At 35.6% G+C, this 23,304-nt stretch overlaps 1 protein-coding gene across 1 annotated transcript in view; it reads right to left on the bottom strand.

The window, feature by feature from the left end:
• Positions 1 to 13,240, bottom strand: part of LOC132548086 (roundabout homolog 1-like) — a 140,477-nt gene extending 127,237 nt beyond the window's left edge. Inside the window, exon 1 of the mRNA XM_060211921.1 lies at positions 13,216 to 13,240. The gene's annotated coding sequence lies outside the window, so the exon portion shown is untranslated. The remainder of the gene's footprint in view (positions 1 to 13,215) is intronic.
• Positions 13,241 to 23,304: the final 10,064 nt, after the last annotated feature.

The following is a 23,304-nucleotide window of genomic DNA, read 5'->3' as shown; positions in this document are numbered from 1 at the left end:
AGAAAGCTGTGTTTCATGTCCAAGGATTTTAATAAATCTTTGTCCTGAAGTAACCTTGTCTTTGTTTCCCAAGTGCAGAAAGCTGTGTTTCATGTCCCAGGATTTTAATAAATCTTTGTCCTGAAGTAACCTTGTCTTTGTGTCCCAAGTGCAGAAAGCTGTGTTTCATGTCCCAGGATTTTAATAAATCTTTGTCCTGAAGTAACCTTGTCTTTGTTTCCCAAGTGCAGAAAGCTGTGTTTCATGTCCCAGGATTTTAATAAATCTTTGTCCTGAAGTAACCTTGTCTTTGTTTCCCAAGTGCAGAAAGCTGTGTTTCATGTCCCAGGATTTTAATAAATCTTTGTCCTGAAGTAACCTTGTCTTTGTTTCCCAAGTGCAGAAAGCTGTGTTTCATGTCCAAGGATTTTAATAAATCTTTGTCCTGAAGTAACCTTGTCTTTGTTTCCCAAGTGCAGAAAGCTGTGTTTCATGTCCCAGGATTTTAATAAATCTTTGTTCTGAAGAAACCTTGTCTTTGTGTCCCAAGTGCAGAAAGCTGTGTTTCATGTCCAAGGATTTTAATAAATCTTTGTCCTGAAGTAACCTTGTCTTTGTTTCCCAAGTGCAGAAAGCTGTGTTTCATGTCCCAGGATTTTAATAAATCTTTGTCCTGAAGTAACCTTGTCTTTGTGTCCCAAGTGCAGAAAGCTGTGTTTCATGTCCCAGGATTTTAATAAATCTTTGTCCTGAAGTAACCTTGTCTTTGTTTCCCAAGTGTGTTTCATGTCCCAGGATTTTAATAAATCTTTGTTTCCCAAGTGCAGAAAGCTGTGTTTCATGTCCCAGGATTTTAATAAATCTTTGTCCTGAAGTAACCTTGTCTTTGTTTCCCAAGTGCAGAAAGCTGTGTTTCATGTCCCAGGATTTTAATAAATCTTTGTCCTGAAGTAACCTTGTCTTTGTTTCCCAAGTGCAGAAAGCTGTGTTTCATGTCCCAGGATTTTAATAAATCTTTGTCCTGAAGTAACCTTGTCTTTGTTTCCCAAGTGCAGAAAGCTGTGTTTCATGTCCAAGGATTTTAATAAATCTTTGTCCTGAAGTAACCTTGTCTTTGTTTCCCATGTGCAGAAAGCTGTGTTTCATGTCCAAGGATTTTAATAAATCTTTGTCCTGAAGTAACCTTGTCTTTGTGTCCCAAGTGCAAAAAGCTTTGTTCAGGGTAAGGTTTAATTTTACGTCTTAAAGTAGTGAGAAATCTTCAGTGTAGTGTAAGGTTTGTTTCATGTCCCAGGTTCAGCATATAGCTTTATCCTTGTGTCCCTATTACAGGAAACTTTGTTTCAATCAAAGATTTGATTTACATCCCAAAGTTGTGAGAAATCTGTTGTGTAAGCTTTTGTTTAATTCATGTCCCAGGTTGTTAACAGAACTTTATCCTGAAGTGATATTGTCCTTGTGCCCCAAATGGAGGAGGCTTTGTTTCAGGGTAAGGTTTGCTTAACATCCTTGTGAGTTCAGAAATTATTCATGTCCCCAAGAGTCCAAGAATTGCTCCAATTAACTGCTTGCTCTAATTATAGCCTATTTAACAGTACTGTTCAATGCGCCATGAACACGCGAGCGGTGAACTGAACACACTGCTGAACCCCTAATGATCCTGTGAGTGCCCGCTGGTCACTTGACGCCTGTTAGGAATTTGTTCAGGAGTCTTGATCAATGAACTGTGAACAACTGACCAGTCAGCCGTGACACTTGACTGCACAGACCAGCATGTGTCCATTGCACTCTACCTCTGTGTTAGTACAGCTATGTCCAGCAATCAATAACTAACAACAGATTGTTGAAACACACAAAGGAATCGTAATCAAAATTTAGAGGTACTTTTCTTATCTTGCCATATGTTACCATGACAATCAGTGATAATAGCAGAAAACCTGCTTTTTGTAATGTTCGATATATCTACATATATTTCCATTCAATTTTTACTTGAAATATGAGGCTTGTATGTTGTGTAAAACTTTTTGCTATCAAATTTCAATCTCAAATTGATGCAAGTACACATTTTATTTTAACGTGCACACAATGTAATTTTTATCTTTTCTAACAAATACAATATTTAAATTCACCCCGCTATCTGAGAACTGTTCACATCAACATCCTGGCAGTCACACTCTCAATATTTAGATTACAACACACATGTGTCAAGACACTTTAATAAATTGAATTCCCCTAAAAACAGTTTTACAAATTGAAGCTGCGGTATTACAATGGAACCTGGGAAAGATACTAACAAACACATCCATTTTAATAAAATTTGCATTTATTTTGCTGTGATTTCACTTCTTGGTGTAAACTGCGAACAATGCGGCAATATTAAGCATTGTAACTCGCTTTAATGAACAACCGTTAAAAAGGAGCAAGAATTTTATACACGGGGCCGAAAACTACCATCATAAATACGAGTAATCAAATGATGTTTTGTAAAGAAAACAAAGTCATGAATAGAGAAATGTACTGACCGATCTATCAGTACTCGTGGCTACAATTGATATAGGATTTCATTGTGAAGGTTCAGTTCTGAATACAAAGTAAATCACAGTCCAGTAGACTCTTTAGTGTGGTCAATGATAAATCCGTTGTGAGTAAATGTTTGTTTACGGGCTTAACAGTTACCGTAACAACAGGTGTAGTCGAGGAAGTGGCACAAATGTGGGTGTGTTGGAGTCCGGGATAGATTAAATGTCCCGACACTTTCCTTGGTCAATACATTCAATTATAGATTTAAATCTTCAGGCACTTCACGTCAGGGGAGATAATTGCGTAATGTCTCACCTAGGCTCAGACGGGGTATTATCATTGTTACCTGTCCACGGATCACAGGTGATTGTAATCACACATGATGTAAGAGACGTATAATTAGAACGTTTAGTTTGAAACACAATTCCTTCAATTTTATGGTGATTTGCTCATTCACAAAGTGTTGTATATGTTTGTGTTTGTTATCTCTCTGGTCATCGTTGAACATAACACTCTCCGCACTATTTCTCACCCAAATACTCACACTAAATTAAAAATTTTCTAAATATGAGGTAATGACAGGAGCAATCTGTGATTTGGAATGTCGAAACAATTACTGAGTGTGGTCATACATGCTTACAGTCACCTTGTGCACCAGATGGACAAAATAAAAACATATGTTATTCAAATCTGTGAGAATCTATATTTTTTATCCCCTGTTGTGCACTGGACGGCCGTACAAAGGACATTACAGTACCCTGGTCACATCAGCCACAGTATCCTAGTCTTCTCTTAAATACTATAAAATATTGACCATAAAGATGTGTGTTGAAAAAAGTCTGTTCATCTGACAGGCCTAAGGATCAGGGACGCATGCAGACAATAGAAAAACTAACAAATCGGAGATTACTGATGGCCAGTTGCACGCATGACCAACGGCCAAACTTAAGACATTTTAAAATTGACAGAATCTAATTTGTTTTCTTTGTGCCCAAGTTTGTCCTCCAAAGTAACCTTGCTCATCCGGAAGAAATGGAAACGGGTATCATTTTCCACCAATTACTAACTTGTTTTTCAAAATTGGTTTTTTGTTATCTGACCATCTGCTCAAGGATCCCAAGGGAGTTGTTGACACAGGTCACAACCATTTTATACCTGTAGTCAGCTATGGACACCATATAGGCCAAGTCTCAAAATGAGTCATTTGGTTTTTCTATCAGTTACATAATACTTCATTACTGATTATCTATGTAATGGTTTTTACACCCACTATTCACGCCTTTTGGCCTTTCCGCCTTTCAGGGGACGAATAAACATCATTACGTGTATGACAAGTCAATTAGAAAATAATTATGAATATTCTTTGAATTCTTTCAAGTTTTGCTATTTCATATATTTATCTGATGGTGATGAATGTCAAAATTTTAATTTTGTTAAAATTTTTATAAAAATAATTATGGATTTCAGAAGTGTGTCAGTGAGGATATACCAAGGAAAGAAATTGTGATTTATCATAAAAATTGTTCACACATCCCAAGAATTACACTGTGAGACATATATCAGACACTGAACACAGTCTATAGTGAGAAAAGAATTTCTACAAGAAGAAAATGAGGAAAGTATTGTGTAGATCAACAACGTTTTGAAGTAGAAACATTTAAGAGAAAAATTTGTCAAATACTTGTTTAATTGAGTGAAAGAAATCTCCAGGGAGAGCTTTTAACTCTTTTATGTTTAAAACTGTTTAAATTTATCATCATTCCTGGTGACAAGATCTGAAATTATTTGTTGATCAGTGAAAGAAGATTAAAATGATTTATATGTTTGTAAAGTGTTGCAGGCATATTCCTTCAGCAATCTACTGCTTCTGTCTGTGATATCACCACCTCAAAGATATAATATTATACATAAGTTCATTATTAAAATCAAATATCTTCCCTACTTAGGGATAATTGCTTTGTTGAATTTCAACCTAAATGTAACGATTATTGATTAATTCTACAGGAAAATCATGATTGCCACTGTACTTTGGTTAGAGATAGCATCACTATACTGCCCTCTAGTGAAAGAAACACTCACTATCGTCCTTTAGCTGACAGGTCATATAATCTCACTGTCAGCTGCCCACTGATGAGTGATAGCCTCTCTACTGCCCTCTGGTGAGTGATAGCCTCTCTACTGCCCTCTGGTGGTTGAAGGTCTCTCTACTGCCCTCTGGTGAGTGATAGCCTCTCTACTGTCCTCTGGTGAGTGACAGCCTCTCTACTGCCCTCTGGTGAGTGATAGCCTCTCTACTGTCCTCTGGTGAGTGACAGCCTCTCTACTGCCCTCTGGTGAGTGATAACCTCTCTACTGCCCTCTGGTGAAGTGATATCCTCACTGCTGCCCTCTGGTGAGTGATAGTTTTGTTACCTCCTTCTGGTGAGAGGAAACACTCACTGCTGTCCTCTGGTGAATGCAAAATTGCCTCATTTCTGCCTTCTAGTGAGAGAAATACCCACTGCTGCCCTCTGGTGAGTGATAGCATCACTACTGCCCTCTGGTGATGGAGTGATGACCCCACACCTATTTCAGACTGCCCCCTAGTGAGAAGGAAATGTCCTATTCTAAAACACAGACAATACCTTTCGCCTTTATACAAACACAGTTCAAGGCTGACAATAGTTTGACACTTGTACCGGACAGTTCTGTTGTGACAATGAAGTTGATGGTGTCCATTTTCAAATGCCTGTGGATTGTTGACCAAACAAGTGTGTGATTTCCTGGACTACAGGGTACCACAAAATCAACAGATATTTATTCAGTTCCCTTAAGGGTATATCTGACTCCCTAGTGATTTCTTTAGGAATCAAGTACACAGTATTATTTAAAGCTATTTGCACAGAACTGCTCAAAAGTCACAGGAGAGTCAAGGTTAACAGAATTACTTTAGAAATCTGATTGTTTTCTGATCTCTAACACCTAGGTGTGATGGAGCTTCTGACATTGGAGTCACCACCTAGGATACCAGAGAGATCAGGTTATTTTATCCTCGCATGGTTTCTTTCCATGTATCTATTCATTTTAGATCTCTATTTACACTATCAAAATAATCAAAAAGATAATGTTTATTTAGGTCAGCTCATAACCAACCAGATCATAGGTCTATGGCTAATTCGTGATTATATAGATAATCTGATTTTAGATTTAATCAGAAAAAATACCTGAAAAATACTGCAGAAAATTGTTATACCAAAGTGTGTGATTTCATCAACAAACAAGAATGTCCATGAGACATGGATGCCCCCATGTATATGAATTTCAATGTTTGATCAATTTTGATATATATATATATATAGTAACCATGACCTTGACCTTGAAGCTTAAAACATTAGCTTATCATAGGTTTTGTTATAGTTCATTTTCAAATTTCTTTTTATGAAAATTCCTTAAGGAATGAATTGGCTAGTTATTACATTATTTTGAGAGGGAACCAGACAGGACATTAATGGTTCATACTATCAGTCCCTCCAATAAATGGCACAGGGACATAAAAACGTAATTTGCAATATCATAAACGACAGTATTATACAGAATCCATTGAGGGGCAGGGCCTTAAGTAGATACAAATTTAGTGCCCCAGGGGGCAGGGTCTTTAAAAACAGAATAAACAAATAGAGAAAACTTTGATATTTAGAAGTGTGATAGACCAATCAATCATGTCAAGTTGCCATAGTATCCGATGTCCTTTCTTAGACCTCCAGGAGTGGAGTGCTACATGGTACCAGGACTGTCTGGAGAGAGAACTCCAGTTTACATGTTTTCTTTCAATTACCTAAGTAGTGATCCATCTTCTTTGTAATTTAAACACTTTGTACTAAAACTCACCAGGACTAAAAACATCAACATCTCAATTTTCATCTTTTTTATGTTTTCTTTTCCATATCATATGAAAAACTGTTTTAAAATTGAGTGCGATTCAGATCACTTTCTGTTAAAAATACTGAATGCCTAAAAATGACATCTATCATAGAGATAGGTTATAGAGTACTAGGCATCTATATCAAATAACAAATCAACACCTCACACCACTACTGACCACCTCACACCACTACTGACCACCTCACACCACTACTGACCACCTCAAACAACTACTGACCATCTCACACAACTACTGACCACCTCACACAACTACTGACCACCTCACACAGCTACTGACCACCTCACTCAGCAACTGACCACCTCACACAGCTACTGACCACCTCACTCAGCAACTGACCACCTCACACAGCTACTGACCACCTCACTCAGCAACTGACCACCTAACACAGCTACTGACTACCTTACACAACTACTGACCACCTCACCCAACTATTGACCATCTCACACCACTACTGACCATCTCACACAACTACTGACCACCTCACACAACTAGTAACAATACAATTATTGACCTTCCTATATAATTATTAACCTTCCTATATAATTATTAACCTTCCTATACAACTATTGACCTTCCTATAAAACTATTAACCTTCCTATAAAACTATTAACCTTCCTATACAATTATTAACCTTCCTATACAACTATTAACCTTCCTATAAAACTATTAACCTTCCTATACAACTATTAACCTTCCTATACAATTATTAACCTTCCTATACAACTATTAACTTCCTGTACAACTATTAACCTTCCTATACAACTATTAACCTTCCTATACAACTATTAACCTTCCTATACAATTATTAACCTTCCTATATAACTATTAACCTTCCTATACATATAACTATTAACCTTCCTATACATACTATTAACCTTCCTATATAATTATTAACCTTCCTATACAACTATTAACCTTCCTATACAATTATTAACCTTCCTATATAACTACTGACCTTCCTATATAACTATTGACCTTCCTATAAAACTATTAACCTTCCTATATATAACTATTAACCTTCCTATATAATTATTAACCTTCCTATATAAATATTGACCTCTTTGTATACAATTATTAACCTTTCTATATAACTATTAACCTTCCTATATAACTATTAACCTTCCTATACAACTATTAACCTTCCTATACAATTATTAACCTTCCTATATAACTATTAACCTTCCTATACAATTATTAACCTTCCTATATAACTATTAACCTTCCTATACAATTATTAACCTTCCTATATAACTATTGACCTTCCTATTGACCTTCCTATATAACTATTGACCTTCCTATTGACCTTCCTATATAACTATTGACCTTCCTATTGACCTTCCTATATAACTATTGACCTTCCTATCTAAATATTGACCTCTTTGTAGAACTATTGACCTCTACATACAGATATTTAAAAATTGACCTCTCTGTTCTATTGTACCTTCCTATATATTACTATTCTCCATACATCTATTGACCTTCCTATACAACTATTGACCTTCCTATATAACTATTGACCTTCCTATCTAAATATTGACCTCTTTGTAGAACTATTGACCTTCCTATTAACCTTCCTATATAACTATTGACCTTCCTATATAACTATTGACCTTCCTATCTAAATATTGACCTCTTTGTAGAACTATTGACCTTCCTATATAACTATTGACCTTCCTATCTAAATATTGACCTCTTTGTAGAACTATTGACCTTCCTATATAACTATTGACCTTCCTATCTAAATATTGACCTCTTTGTATAACTATTGACCTTCCTATCTAAATATTGACCTCTTTGTAGAACTATTAACCTTCCTATCTAAATATTGACCTCTTTGTAGAACTATTGACCTCTTTGTAGAACTATTGACCTCTTTGTAGAACTATTGACCTCTTTGTAGAACTATTGACCTCTACATACAGATATTTAAAAATTGACCTCTCTGTTCAACTATTGACCTCTGTACCACTTCCCCCTCTATGTTAATATTACAACTATTCTCCATACATCTATTGACCTTCCTATACAACTATGAACCTCCCAGACCATCTTTAGATATATCTAGAGATTAATCTGCGACAGGGAAGCCAGACCAAGCTGTAATCAGGGCGGTGCACATTAAGTCTGCCCTTCTCTTCCCTCTGTTTTATTGTAGTAGTATACACAAGATCCGATTACAAGATGGTCAGTAAAGTGCATGTCACCAGCCCCGTAATGTTTGTCACTGTTGGCAGAGTACAGCTACAATATACCCCTGTTAATTAATGGTCCAGCCTTCTTTACATTTTATGGTATTTATATACCATGAGGTATTCACAACACATCCTAATCCAATAGGTCAACAGCAACATGGAGAATTAAAGGTCTTTTTTGGAACAATCATTTAAACAAGCCACATGTGATCAGCCTCTATACACTATATATAACACACTCTCCATCTACCCTTCTCAAGTTTTCTCACTCACGTTCATACGGATCAACAAGATGGATTGCTATCTATGGATATAATCTGATCCAAAATTCCTGCAAATTTTATATTTTCATTATGTAACATAATTTTAAGTCAGGAGAGGACTCAATTGGTCCTTTAACCACAGATCAACCTAGCCTCTTCCAGTCCCTAACTGGTCTAAGCTCAAAACAGAGCATTGTCATTTGAGCTGAATACATATTGAAGCACAAAATCAGTCGGAAGTTTTGTTAATTGCATTCAAATCACAATGTAACTTTGTGAATTGAGCTCAAAACACAATGTAACAAAACACAATGTAATTTTGAGAATTGAGCTTAAAACACAATATAACTATGAGAATTGAGCTTTAAACATGATGTAACTTTATGAATTAAGCTCAAAACACAATGCAACATTGCCAATTGAGCTCAAAACACAATGTAGCCTTGCAAATTGAGCTCAAAACACAATGTAACTTTGTGAACTCAGCTCAAAACACAATGTAACATTGCAAATTGAGCTCAAAACACAATGTAGCCTTGCAAATTAAGCTCAAAACACAATATATCTTCACAAATTTAAATTAAAACACAATATGATGTTGTCAATTGAGCTCAAAAGTACAAATGCACAATGTCCCTTTGCTTTCTCGACAGAGTAATAGTATAATGAAGCTTTGGCCATTTGAAATCTGTCTATGTAGGTAAAGACCTAATAAAAGTGATGACGAGGCATCATAATTCCTTACATTACCAAGATAATTTAATCATCAACATGTTTTTTCTGTATCTTAAATTGTCAGACCATGAACAAAATCAGATTCACTTGGGCGAAAAGACAAGGTTTATATTTGTTCAGCTATGCAGAATTTGGCCGACCATTTTAACTGGTTGATGGATTGTAAGGTTTTTGTAGTTGTGGAATGTTCTCACTCTCTGTTACAGGGTCATTACCGAAATGAAAGAGGAGAGAGTGGTAAAACGACCTGCCACACACATCGGTGTGGATTAGATGCTGTCATTTATCTGTGAGTCATACACTAACCTCTGGAGCATGTTCTCTCTACTCACTGATAGGCACACATACAATATTCTCTTTCTCTCTCCAACACATACAAAAATATTCTTTTTTCCCTCAACACAGGTGACAATTTTTTCCCTCAAACGTGATATTCTATTCCTCCCTCAAATATCATATTCTATTTCTCCCTCAGATATAATATTATATTTCTCCCTCAGATATATAATATTATATTTCTCAGATATAATATTCTATTTCTCCCTCAGATATAATATTATATTTCTCAGATATAATATTCATTTTCTCCCTTAGATATAATACTCTATTTCTCTCTCAGGTATGATATTCTATTTCTCTCTCAAACATACATTTTTGGTGAAATTTCCCTTCATTTTGTGCAAAAATACAGCTCTCTTAATCTATTCAAATTTTTTTTAACAGTTCATAGACCTATATAAATCCACAGAACACCCACAATGTCAATGAAAATAAATCTTCCACAAAAATTAATAATTGTACAGTATTTCTGTTAAATTCAGCATCATCCATCTCAAACACTTTACCAAATACTAACAAAACTGCTACATCACCCTTACAGCTACACTAAGTGTTTTCATTTAAAAGTTAAGTTGTACAGAGGAAATAAAACTTTTACACATTTTGTCCATTGATTTTAAAAACTTTTCAATTCCATTAGAAAACTTACATACATATGGATGTGGGTGGAAGTTGTAGGATTACAAAGAATGAAAAACATTCAATTTGATATGCGTATTCATTTGGGAGTACTAAGGTTCAAGTTACAAAAATAGAAAAAAATTTATAGTGGAAATAAAAATTGCACTACGGCAAAACATTTTCTTGAAGTTTGAATGAGAAATATAAACTATTTATTATCATGCTGTTAAGTGTAGTTTTATGACTACAATTTAACATCTGTATAATTGTAGATATTATACAACACTCCCTATACAGGAAAAATATCACTCTTCCAGGTCCAATTTTTAAAGTTTTACTTCAATGACCTATAACTATAAGAAATACCGTATTTATCCACAAATAAACACATGTGGGAGAATAAGCCCATCTATTTGTGTCCTTTCAAGTTCAGATAACCCAAAAAAATGCAAATTTGATTTTCCGTTAAAACCTCACCATGTTCAGCAGACACCATCAAAGCTGTTTCCTTATCTTTCAATAAGCCCATCCATGTTCAATACAGTTCAGCATATACTGTCAAAAACTGCTACCTTGTCTTTCAATAAGCCCACTCTTGTTCAATACAGTTCAGCATATACTGTCAAAAGCTGCTACCTTGTCTTTCAATAAGCTCACCCATGTTCAATACAGTTTAGTAGATACCTTCGATAGCTGTTTTCTTGTCATTCAATAAGCCCATCTATGCCTATTTCAGTTTAACTGATAGAAGCATGTGTAGGGTCACTATCATAAAACCATGTACCTTACTGTAAGTTAAAATGTTTACGTCTTATTTTTGTTTCCTGGGAATATTGTCGGATAACATAATTTATCGCTGCTTGACAGCCAGGGTCATTGAAGGACATGCCAGGTTTGGATGGTGGAGGAAAACCAGAGTTCCAGAAGAAAAACCACTGACCTGCGGTCAGTACCTTGTGACTGCCCCATGTAGGCCGCAAACCTATCACCCAGAGGTGGAGGGTTATTGATAAAAAAACGGTCAGACACTTTTACCATTCAACCACTATGGGCCCTATTTGCAGAATAATCAAACTGAATGAATACTTTGATATTAAAAATAGAAACCAAATATATGGACTCTCCAGGTATAAGTTCACAACACAACTGTTACCAATGTTTTTAAAATTAGGTCAGAACTCTAAAACCTGAAGAAAAATATATTTAATGTTGAATATTAGACATCAGTACCCTAATAACACTGCATAGTTCTCATGTGAAATATGAGAACGTCTTACGCTCGACGTAAGATTTATGACATTTCAAATTCCAGCATCATTCATAATTCAATATAAATGAAATGTATACCATTCAATTTTTGCATGTGAAGCAAATTTAAGTGACATATTTTTTACCCAATTATATCTCAAATTTTCAAATTTATGTTAGTTTCAAAGTTACTGAACTTCATATAATATACAGCCTAGTTAACTTTTTAAAAATGTTTGTCTATGAACATTTTAATTAATCTGATTTATTTTTAAAAATTCTACTTAAAAAAATAATGAAGTAAAACTAAAAGCAACATGATTTGATTTTCTGGGTTTAATATTTATAAGAAGATATTCTGCATATTTCATGTGAATAATTACACTTTGATAAGAGAATTTTGAGACAGGTGGACCAGACTGGAAGTGGGGAGGACGTACAGATCTAACTGAGATAACTAATCATTTCATCTTACTTATTTATCTCCCCTTATCTCACACAATTATAACAACAAAAGTCGTCTCAAATTCTGTCTCCAAGTGTCTGTTCTCCGCGTTTCTCAATTTCTTCATTTTATATGATAAAAATTTGTTTTCTAAAGTTGCCTTTATCTTTACATGACAGCAGATGTCATTTTATCACTGAAATCAATATGAAATATGGAAATATTGAAGTAATTATGAATCTGCTGGCTCATCTCTCGGAATCTGACGTCACGGATCGGTTACACACATGAGAATTATAGATTTAACACAACTATTTTCCACCATCTTATCATGTAACATCTTTGATATTTATTTAAATACATTTTTAAAATATGAAATTTGAATTAAATATTATATTTATTTGTGCTGCAACAATGTCCCAGCTGCCGAATCCCCAGGAAACATGTTATAAAAAAGGTCATTTAAAATTGTCTCATTTTGACTTTTGATGGATTAAAAATTATTGTTTGTTATGTTGTTTGATTAGATAACCAGGGTCATATTAGTACTAATATCCTTCCACGATCAGTTTTCACATTTAATGATTGATAAAGCAAAACTTGTATAAATACAATTCTAGAGATAAGGATGTGGCAACAAAGATACTTGGGCCACACGAATAAAGTGTTGTGCTGAAGAATTCCCATACATCAGGTTAGACTCAGACACTTGTCTTTAGAATCTTAAATTTATCAGGAAGAAAACTGACATACAATTTGGAACTCTGAAATAGGTCTATGTTTCAAACCAGGGGCAGATAATCTAGGAGAAGAATTCAACTAAATAAATATGTAAATAATTTGGGGCTGGTAGTTAAATCCTCAGATAACCTGGATAACAAAGAATATTATTCTCTTGATGGGGGTCAGAGGTCACCAGGAAACAGATCACAAGGAAACAGGCTTACTTACCACAACGATTATCATCACATTGACCATGTCCAGCACAGACAACCACCTGGAACAGGTAGAAAAAAACACAATAAAGAGGATGATGTTTCTATGATAAATTATTTATGTTTGTGTCAGAATAAAGATTGTGTGTATCAGACTTAAGGTTGTATGCTCCCTTACACCGACAGAAGCTATAAACAGGTAGTTGCCAAAGACAGGTAGTTACAGACAGGTAATAGTCATAGACAGGTAATATTTAAAGACAGGTAGTAGTTATAGGCAAGCAATAGTTATAGACAGGTGATAGTTAGAGACAGGTAATAGTTATATACAGGTGACAGTTACAGACAGGTAGTAGTTATAGACAGGTAATAGTTATAGACAGGTGATAGTTATAGACAGGTAATAGTAAAGATAGGTGTTAGGTATAGACAGGTAATAGTTTAAGACAGGTAATATTTAAAGACAGGTAGTAGTTATAGACAGGTGATAGTTATAGACAGGTAGAAGTTATAGACAGGTAATAGTTAAATACAGGTAATAATTATAGACAGGTAATAGTAATAGACAGGTAAAAGTTATAGACAGGTAATACATACAGACAAGTTATAACTATAGACAGGTAATAGTTATATGCAGGTAATAGCTATATACAGGTGATAGTTATGGACAGGTAGTAGTTATAGACAGGTAGTAGTTATAGAAAGGTAATAGTTAAGGACAGGTAATAGTTATAGACAGGTGATAGCTATAAAAGGCAAAAGTTAAAGACAGGTAGTAGTTATAGACGTTAAGTTGCAAACATGATAAAAGACACAACAGGTGGTCTTTATAGAATGAGGTTTATAATAGGTAGTCTTTACAGGTGATCTATAAAGACGGTGATCTATATAGAAGATGGTCTATATAGAAGGTGATCTATATAGAAGGTGATCTATAAGAGAAGGTTTGTCTTTATCTACATTGGTCAATTTAGTCAGGTTGCTATGGTATGCTCCTTAACTCCTAGCTGATGATGACTGAAACTTAACCGGATAAAATGTCAGAATATGATATTGAAGAAAGTGAAGGCTACAGAAGGAACAGTAATGTGATTGAGATCGTGTGAGCAATTTAGCCCCAGGAGAAATTTAACTTTTTGTAAAACCAAGTTATCATAAAAGACATTTGTAATTTTTCAATCATTTTAAAACATTTTATTAATGTGAACATCACAGATGTGAGGTAGCTAAAGCAGTGACTGTACCATCACTTCTCAAGCTTTAAAATGAATCTGTCATCCAGCCAAACACATGAATGTGAGGGACCACCAATACATTAAAGGGTAGGAGGGGGGCATTGATTTGTGTCATTAGATCAAAAGGGCATATTGAGGGTGCTGTTACTGGTAAGGTGGGGGGAGGGGAGGAGAAGGATAGAATGATTTGAGAGTGTAGTGTACTTCGGAGGGGGAGAGGAATCTGAAGTACCGGGAGACAGGATAGGATACTTGTCTTTGAGAGAAGAGAAGAAGGAAGTTGTATACTGGGGAGAAGTGGGGGGGGGAGACTCTGAGGTACAAGGACATAGGAAACAATATTGAAGAGGAGAGAATATTGGGGTTGGCGGAGTAGAGTAGAACATATAAAAGTAAGGTTAGGAATACTGGGAGGGGGGAAGGCAGGAAAATGAGAAAGAAATGAGGGGAGGTGGGTAGAAAGGCATGAAAGGTAATATTGAAGGGGTACTTTGGAGTAAGGAGGTGACAGGATGTTGAAGGAGACATTCAGGATGAGAAAGAATATTGGAGAGAATAACCATAAGGTGAGGGGGGCATATTGAGGGATAAACTTAGGAAGGTGAAATTTATAAGGGGGAGATAATTAGGAGAGAGGGGGGATTTTGATGGGGAAGGGTACTGAAAAGGGCGAACTTCAGGAGGGAATGGGATATCTGATGGAGTAGGGAGCCTGTTGTAGGTGGAGGAGAGTGTCCTGAGAAGGGTGATTTTCGAGAGGAAATGGGATATCTGATGGAGTAGGGAGCTTGTTGTAGGTGGAGGAGAGTGTCCTGAGAAGGGTGACTTTCAGGAGGGAATGGGATATCAGATGGAGTAGGGAGCCTGTTGTAGGTGGAGGAGAGTGTCCTGAGAAGGGTGACTTTCAGGAGGGAATGGGATATCAGATGGAGTAGGGAGCCTGTTGTAGGTGGAGGAGAGTGTCCTGAGAAGGGTGACTTTCAGGAGGGAATGGGATATCAGATGGAGTAGGGAGCCTGTTGTAGGTGGGGGAGAGTGTCCTGAGAAGGGTGAACTTCACGAGGAATGGGATATCTAATGGAATAGGGAGCTTGTTGTAGGTGGGGGAGAGTGTCTTGAGAAGGGAAGAAGATATTGTGATGAGAGTGGGTATTGAGTATAGAGGGTTGTCAAGGAAAATTAAGGAATACTAAAAAGGAAAAAAAAAAGAGAATAATTAAGACAAAAGACAAAGGAGAGATTCTAAAGGGAGGTAACATGTAAATACTGGAGAAAAAAAGATAATTGAGATGAGGGGATAACCACAGCATATGTGACTGGAACAGTGGAAAGTGGAAATCACAGAGGACTAGATGGTAAGGATTGGGGTGGAGGACAAACAGGACTAGATGGACAGATATGGAATGGAGGACACAGGGGACAAGATGTTTAGGACTGAAGTGAAGGACACAGAGGACTATATGGTAAGTACTCAAGTGAAGGACACAGGACTAGACAGCAATTACTCAAGTGTAGAACACACATGACTAGACAGCAAGTACTCAAGTGTAGGACACACAGGACTAGACAGCAAGTACTCAAGTGTAGGACACACAGTACTAGACAGCAAGTACTCAAGTGTAGGACACACAGGACTAGACAGCAAGTACTCAAGTGTAGGACACACAGGACTATACAGCAAGTGTGTAGGACACACAGGACTAGACAGCAAGTGCTCAAGTGTAGGACACACAGGACTAGACAGCAAGTGCTCAAGTGTAGGACACACAGGACTAGACAGCAAGTGTGTAGGACACACAGGACTAGACAGCAAGTGTTCAAGTGTAGGACACACAGGACTAGACAGCAAGTGCTCAAGTGTAGGACACAGAGGACTAGACAGCAAGTACTCAAGTGTAGGACACACAGGACTAGACAGCAAGTGCTCAAGTGTAGGACACAGAGACCTATATGGTAAGTACTGATGGATACAGAAGGAGTACAGGAAGGTTAGTGTCGGGACACTTTTCAGATTTGCAGATGATAAATTGTTGGTTCCCAATACATAAACATGTCGAAAATATGACTGATTTTTAAACATGACAGCTAATCCTCTCTCCCAGCCCTCACCAAAGCAAATATTAAAAAGTTTGATAAGCCCCAGGAATCAGATATAATTGATACCCATGTCCATTTCTCAATCCAAGATAAAGATGCCGCAGATCAAAGGTGAGTGGCTCAGCAATGGCCGCTTTGATTGTCTAGACGGCAATGTTGTTACAATATACGCTGGTATATTAATGACAATTTTGAAATCAGAAAAAAGTAACATGTCAGGAAGTCAAGACTCTCCAACGTGATGAAACTTTTCCAATTCCATTGGTATAGTGTAATATTTCTTTTTTGTCATTGCAAATAAGATGTAGGATGTCAATATACAATGCCTGTGGGGCTCAATATCACCAACAGATAAATTGATTCCTTGGTAAATAATTCTTCTAGAACAGACCTCATTACTTCTTTAAGACCCATTTCACCTTCTGACTACTCAATTGGATGTTATAAACAATATCACCTTACACCCATCTGATACATACTGGCAAGGATAGTATACACAAGTCTAACCAGCTGTAGAATTAGGTACCAGCACACTAGCCAAGAGAAGTACGATTTTATGAAAACTTTCAAAAAAAAAAAAAAACAGAATAAACTTACAGCTTTATCAGTTGATTTTCTTCTATGAGTATCTCTTTCATATAATTTTATATTGTTTAAAAAGAATATTCAAGGAAAAATGAAAATGATAACACTTTTAGTGTCAACTATTTGGGCCAATGTTTGACAAGTATGGAAAATTACATCAAACTGACAACAGCATGACAGTAGCAGACTAGCAGTTAACAGAATGCTTTCAGAAATCCAGAAACACATTTGATTCTTGTAATAGTTAAATCATCTCAATTTCAAGATCTGAAGAAACTGCTGTGTTTTATGTAAGCCAATGACAACTCCCTACTGTAACCACTTCTCAAAGAGATTTCCTTAACAAAATAAAACTTGTTTTCACTACAAACAAATGAACCCACTTCCTGTCAATCAAAGGAAGGCAACATCCTTCATAATCCGGAAACGAAATTGATGAAATATTGAAATTTCTTAAAGGAGCATTTTAAAATGTAACTTGATTGGTTGATTCTTTCTGCAGAAATGGAAGTGTTTATTTTCATTCTAAACAAAGCTGACAACTTCCTTTCTGTATCCAGGGAAAGATAACTCTCAACACATGTAATCACAATTACACACATCAATCATACGTTAATTGAATTTCTATTTATGCCTTTAAGAAGTCTCAAGCCATAAAAACAGCACTGGCATATACTCAAAAATATAAAAGTCTCTTTTTTCAATTCCAACCAATCAACTATGACATTTTATTTGCTGCAAACCATCTCCACCAATCAAGATATGACATTTCATTTGCTGCGATCCCTTCTATTTTGTCTTCTCATCCATTATGACAATTGTGTGCACCAAAGCTATAGGGAGGGGAAGTGGATATCAGCTAGGTGAATCGTTGACAGATATTCTTATTAATTTTCAGATAAAATATCTCCTCTTCCAGTGTCCATTCTGTATCAGACTGCAGACATAAACAAATTTGCAGCTGTCGACAGGGAGCTTCCCTAATAACCATGGTAACTATGATGGATGTAGAATCAATGAGAGAATACCCCACAGGTTAGAGCCGAAGTTGTGGGGATACTTCCTCACCCCCATTAACGACACGCCTTTGATGAGGTCTAAGCCTGTTTACAGTAGAATACTACCGGATGTAATCCTTTAATTACAAAAATACAGCTACCATATAAACGTTGAGCGAGCAATCCGGAAGGATCACCCTTCGGGTATGACAGCTGACGTTTGTTTACATGTATGACGTCACCACATCAATTGGATGATGTCATAACAAACACTGATGAAATACACCCTGTAATTTCCCTCCAGCATCTACGTCTGATCTGCACCTGGTGGACGAGCCAGACATTAACACTGACTGGGGTTTATTTTAGATTTTATTTTACTTTACACTGACATTAATGTATCTGTGTACTTAGAGTTTTTATCTCTGAAACCTGTTGGAAGACTGACTTTGTACAAAGGTACACCAAACTTGATGACATATCTAACAGCTACACAAGCATTGATGACACAATCAAAATTAACACAAAAATTCATGATATATCAACAGGTATCCAAGAATTCATGACACGGTTAGAAGGAACACAGAAATTGATGACACATCCGTCAGGTACATGAAAATTCATGAAAATTAAAGTTAAGGAACTGAGAATATCTTATGGAAGTTCTTCACCTTTACAGGAATATTGTTTGAAGTTCCTATCCAAGAATACATGTAGTTCTAATGAAAACACTCCATGGAAAATTGTTATATCAAAAAGTAACAAAAAGCATTGTGAAACATTTGCTGAGATAAGACTGACAGGATTTAAACACTTGTATGATAACACTTATAATTGTTTTTATACAGATTAGATAAAGACGTCATCATCGAAAATTCTAATTTGGTTCATCTAGACATTAGGTCACAGTGACCAGGAAATAGCCCACTAGGTTTCTATAATCCAGAACCTGACACTCTATCAAATGACCTTGACCTCTGACATTGTCTTACATCCAGGATCAGAAGTGATGATTCAGTAATACCACAATAAAAACAGTTCTCACAAAGCCAAGGCATGGTAGATGTTTAAATCCATGATAAAACTACTATCCTTCTCGTAACCAATGTCGACCTCAGTAAATCCACACATCACAGATTAGGGATTAGGTACAAAACCAGGGAAGCTTTTCAGTCAGTACAATCCATCTACTACAAATTCTTCCCATCAGCAACACAAATCTACTACAAGAAACTGTGTAACTCACAGAGATGATGACGTATTCAGGCTGATAGTGTGTTTGTGAGATCAGCCTCAAGATGGACTAGGTAGAGGTCATTCTTTAGAGTAAGGTCAGGATTAATTCCCGACCTTAAAACATTGTCAGTCAGAAACAACTATCTATAGCATCTGGGATCAAGATACGACTGACAAGTTGGCGGATGTTTGGAAATTATCCACGTTTTCTGAGGAAAAACAATACTGAGTAAACTCTGTGTCTTCATTTGTATGACCTTGGAATGTGATTTTTGTCCTAGCAAGAATTTCCTCATCATTTCGAAATACCATTGCCCTCAACATTTAGATATATCATTTAATTCAAGTGCCATTATCATATCTATACAAAGAATAAATACAGAGTTAGATATCTACACATGTCTATATAGGTATCATATATATAGATAAAGATCTATATAGGTAAATACTGACAGATAAATATCTATACAGTATACAGGTAAATATCTATACAGGTAAATAACTATACAGATAAATATCTATACAGGTAAATATCTATACAGGTAAATATCTAAACAGATAAATATATATACAGGTAAATATTGACAGTTTAATATCTATACAGTATACAGGTAAATATCTATACAGGTAAATACTGACAGTTAACTATCTATACAGGTAAATATCTATACAGGTAAGTATCTAAACTGATAAATATATATACAGGTAAATATTGACAGTTAAATATCTATACAGTATACAGGTAAATATCTATACAGATAAATATCTATACAGGTAAATATCTATACAAGTAAATACTGACACAGGTAAATATCTCTACAGGTAAATATTTATACAGGTAAAAACTGACAGTTAACTATCTATACAGGTAAATATCTATACAGGTAAATACCTACAAGGTAAATACCTGTTAAGATTAATCTATATACAGGGAAATAATTATACATTGATATCTAAATTTTATGAACACACAAATGAATTTTTATATATGTTATACATTAATAATACAAAATTACTGTCTTTTCCTGATATTCAAGAAATCATTTAACTAGTGCAGGTGTGAATAGACTTCTATATTTATTAACTAATTTAAATGATTAAAGTTTGTGTGTGTGGCCCTGTAGACACATTTTACTAATTAATGGAGATGTGCCTAGCTCTTAACTTTGTGTTTATACACAGAAAGCGATTAAAATTGTAATTTTTTAAAACATTCTCCCAAAAAAAAAATATCCATTAGGAGTTTCTCTAACATGCATGCTCATCTGAAGACCTCTGGGCCAAAGTGTCACTTTTATACAGGATACAATAGATTAAGGAAATATTTGCTATAAAATATTTCCTTACAAACATATTAAACCAATTATAGGCCTGGAACACATTTTGTATTAAACTTACCACCCAAGTTAGCTTAATCTTATACATAATGATATAAGTGTCTTCCAAACTGTTGCAAAATTTTGTAAAAAATCTACAGAAAACAGCAAATGTTTACTTAAAATTTCATAAAACAAATGCAAATAAGTTAAGTTTCATTTTATTTTAAGTTTTTACCATTTTTCAAACATGATATCAAGTTGACAATACTTGCCTCATCAGTATACCCAGATGGTACAATATGGCCAGGGTGTGTTGTCTTAAACCCGATTTTTATGTAAGTGATTGAGTACAACAGAATTTACACAAAGCAGGTGTAGCTTCATCACAGGTTTGGGTAGACGTCAGTTCCGCAGTCAGAGATGAAATTGGCGCCAATATATATTGTTTCCGTGCTATATGTACCATCAATAACATGTGATGTTTGACAAAGCGGCATGTTTATTTCCAAGAAATGCTTGGTTTTGTTAATCTTCATATCTATTGGAAAAATGTCATTCAGAATATATAGCATACGCAATCTATTGCACTAATTTTATATTTGACATATCTGAGAAATAGGTTGTTAGGGCCCCAACAGACTCAAGGTTTTGTCAGTGAATAGACGAGAGGTTAAACATACATGGGTTTTTTTTTGTTTTGTGTTTTGTTGTTTTTTTGTTTTTTTTTGTGTTTTTTAAGGCCTATCAATGGCAAACCACTGAACGCCTTTGGTGCCATCATAGCGTGATCTTCATTGGTTCTACGTAGATGTAAGTTTTACATTGTGTTTCCACTTCGTTGCTCTATCAGTACTGTAGATATTGTTTATATTTACTAGAAAATGAACATAGTAGTAACAATGGATAGGCAATACCAGGCTTTTGACACAACAGAATAAGAGTCTTTAATGTCCAAAATCCAAGATGGCTGCCTGCTGGCCATTTTTATCCTCAGATCAGTTTCTAAGTGGAAAATCAAACCTGGGACCATGAGGAACCTACACCTGAAATTTGATAAAGGCCAATCCAGGGCTTTTCAAGAAATTACTGACACAAGAGTCACAGGCAACTGAGGTCATCTTTGGTTTTGGATCAGCCTCAGAATTGACCACTTACAACCTCAGGCCAATAAGGACCTATGTGTGAAATCTGATAAAATTTGTTCTGGACATTTCATAAAAAATCCCTTATGTTTGAAACAATGGCATCAAGAATACTTTCAGGTTTGAAAGTTCATGAATTCGAAGAACGCAGATAAATGGCAATTTTGTGTTGATGGACTTCAAAGTAAACAAAAACAAATAATCCAAATATAATCAAGATATAATGATACAGAAATAAAGATAAGGTAGAATATTCATGGCATCCAAGATGCAATTAAATAAAAATTAAAAATCGCTAAACACAGCTTCCGAGATCTCCAAAGATAATCCGACTGAGGATAACTTCATGTGAAAACACACGAATCTGACTGAGGACAACTCTATAAGTAAACACATATCTAAGAGAAGACAACTCTATAAGTAAACACATATCTAAGAGAGGACACCTCTATAAGTAAACACATATCTGAGAGAGGACAACTCTATAAGTAAACACATATCTGAGAGAGGACACCTCTATAAGTAAACACATATCTCAGAGAGGACAACTCTATAAGTAAACACATATCTAAGAGAGGACACCTCTATAAGTAAACACATATCTCAGAGAGGACAACTCTATAAGTAAACACATATCTCAGAGAGGACAACTCTATAAGTAAACACATATCTCAGAGAGGACACCTCTATAAGTAAACACATATCTGAGAGAGGACAACTCTATAAGTAAACACATATCTGAGAGAGGACAACTGTAGAGAGAGAGGACTCTGTAAGTAAACACATATCTGAGAGAAGACACCTCTATAAGTAAACACATATCTGAGAGAGGACAACTCTATAAGTGAACACATATCTGAGAGAGGACAACTCTATAAGTAAACACATATCTGAGAGAAGACACCTCTATAAGTAAACACATATCTGAGAGAGGACAACTCTATAAGTAAACACATATCTGAGAGAGGACAATTCTATAAGTAAACACATATCTGAGAGAGGACAACTCTATAAGTGAACACATATCTGAGAGAGGACAACTCTATAAGTAAACACATATCTGAGAGAAGACACCTCTATAAGTAAACACATATCTGAGAGAGGACAACTCTATAAGTAAACACATATCTCAGAGAGGACACCTCTATAAGTAAACACATATCTGAGAGAGGACAAATGTCTCCATAACCCCCACTGTGAGAGGTATATCTTGAGAGTTATCAATATCTATTTGTGATGCAGCCACACCAAGGAGAGTAGATTCTGGGTTTATCAAGGTCAGGCAAGAACGCCACTTATTCATGGTTTTTCCTTATAAATCTGATTATATAACACACAACTTCTAAATTTATTTTGTTAAATTATTCAACTGGTCGCGGAGTTATCTACTCTTTCTGTTACTGATTTGGTTACAACATCAATTAAAGGTGAGAAATTCTCTCTGTCTTAGGTAGGGGGCCTTCTATACAGAAATTAGTAGAGATGAACAGTAT

The sequence above is a fragment of the Ylistrum balloti genome, unplaced genomic scaffold, assembly GCF_031769215.1.
Source record: "Ylistrum balloti isolate Yb309-2 unplaced genomic scaffold, AGI_CSIRO_Ybal_v1 Utg369614, whole genome shotgun sequence".
NCBI lineage: Eukaryota > Metazoa > Mollusca > Bivalvia > Pectinida > Pectinidae > Ylistrum > Ylistrum balloti.
The sequence above is the reverse complement of the archived record's forward strand: the minus strand, read 5'-3'. Positions and strand labels throughout refer to the sequence as shown.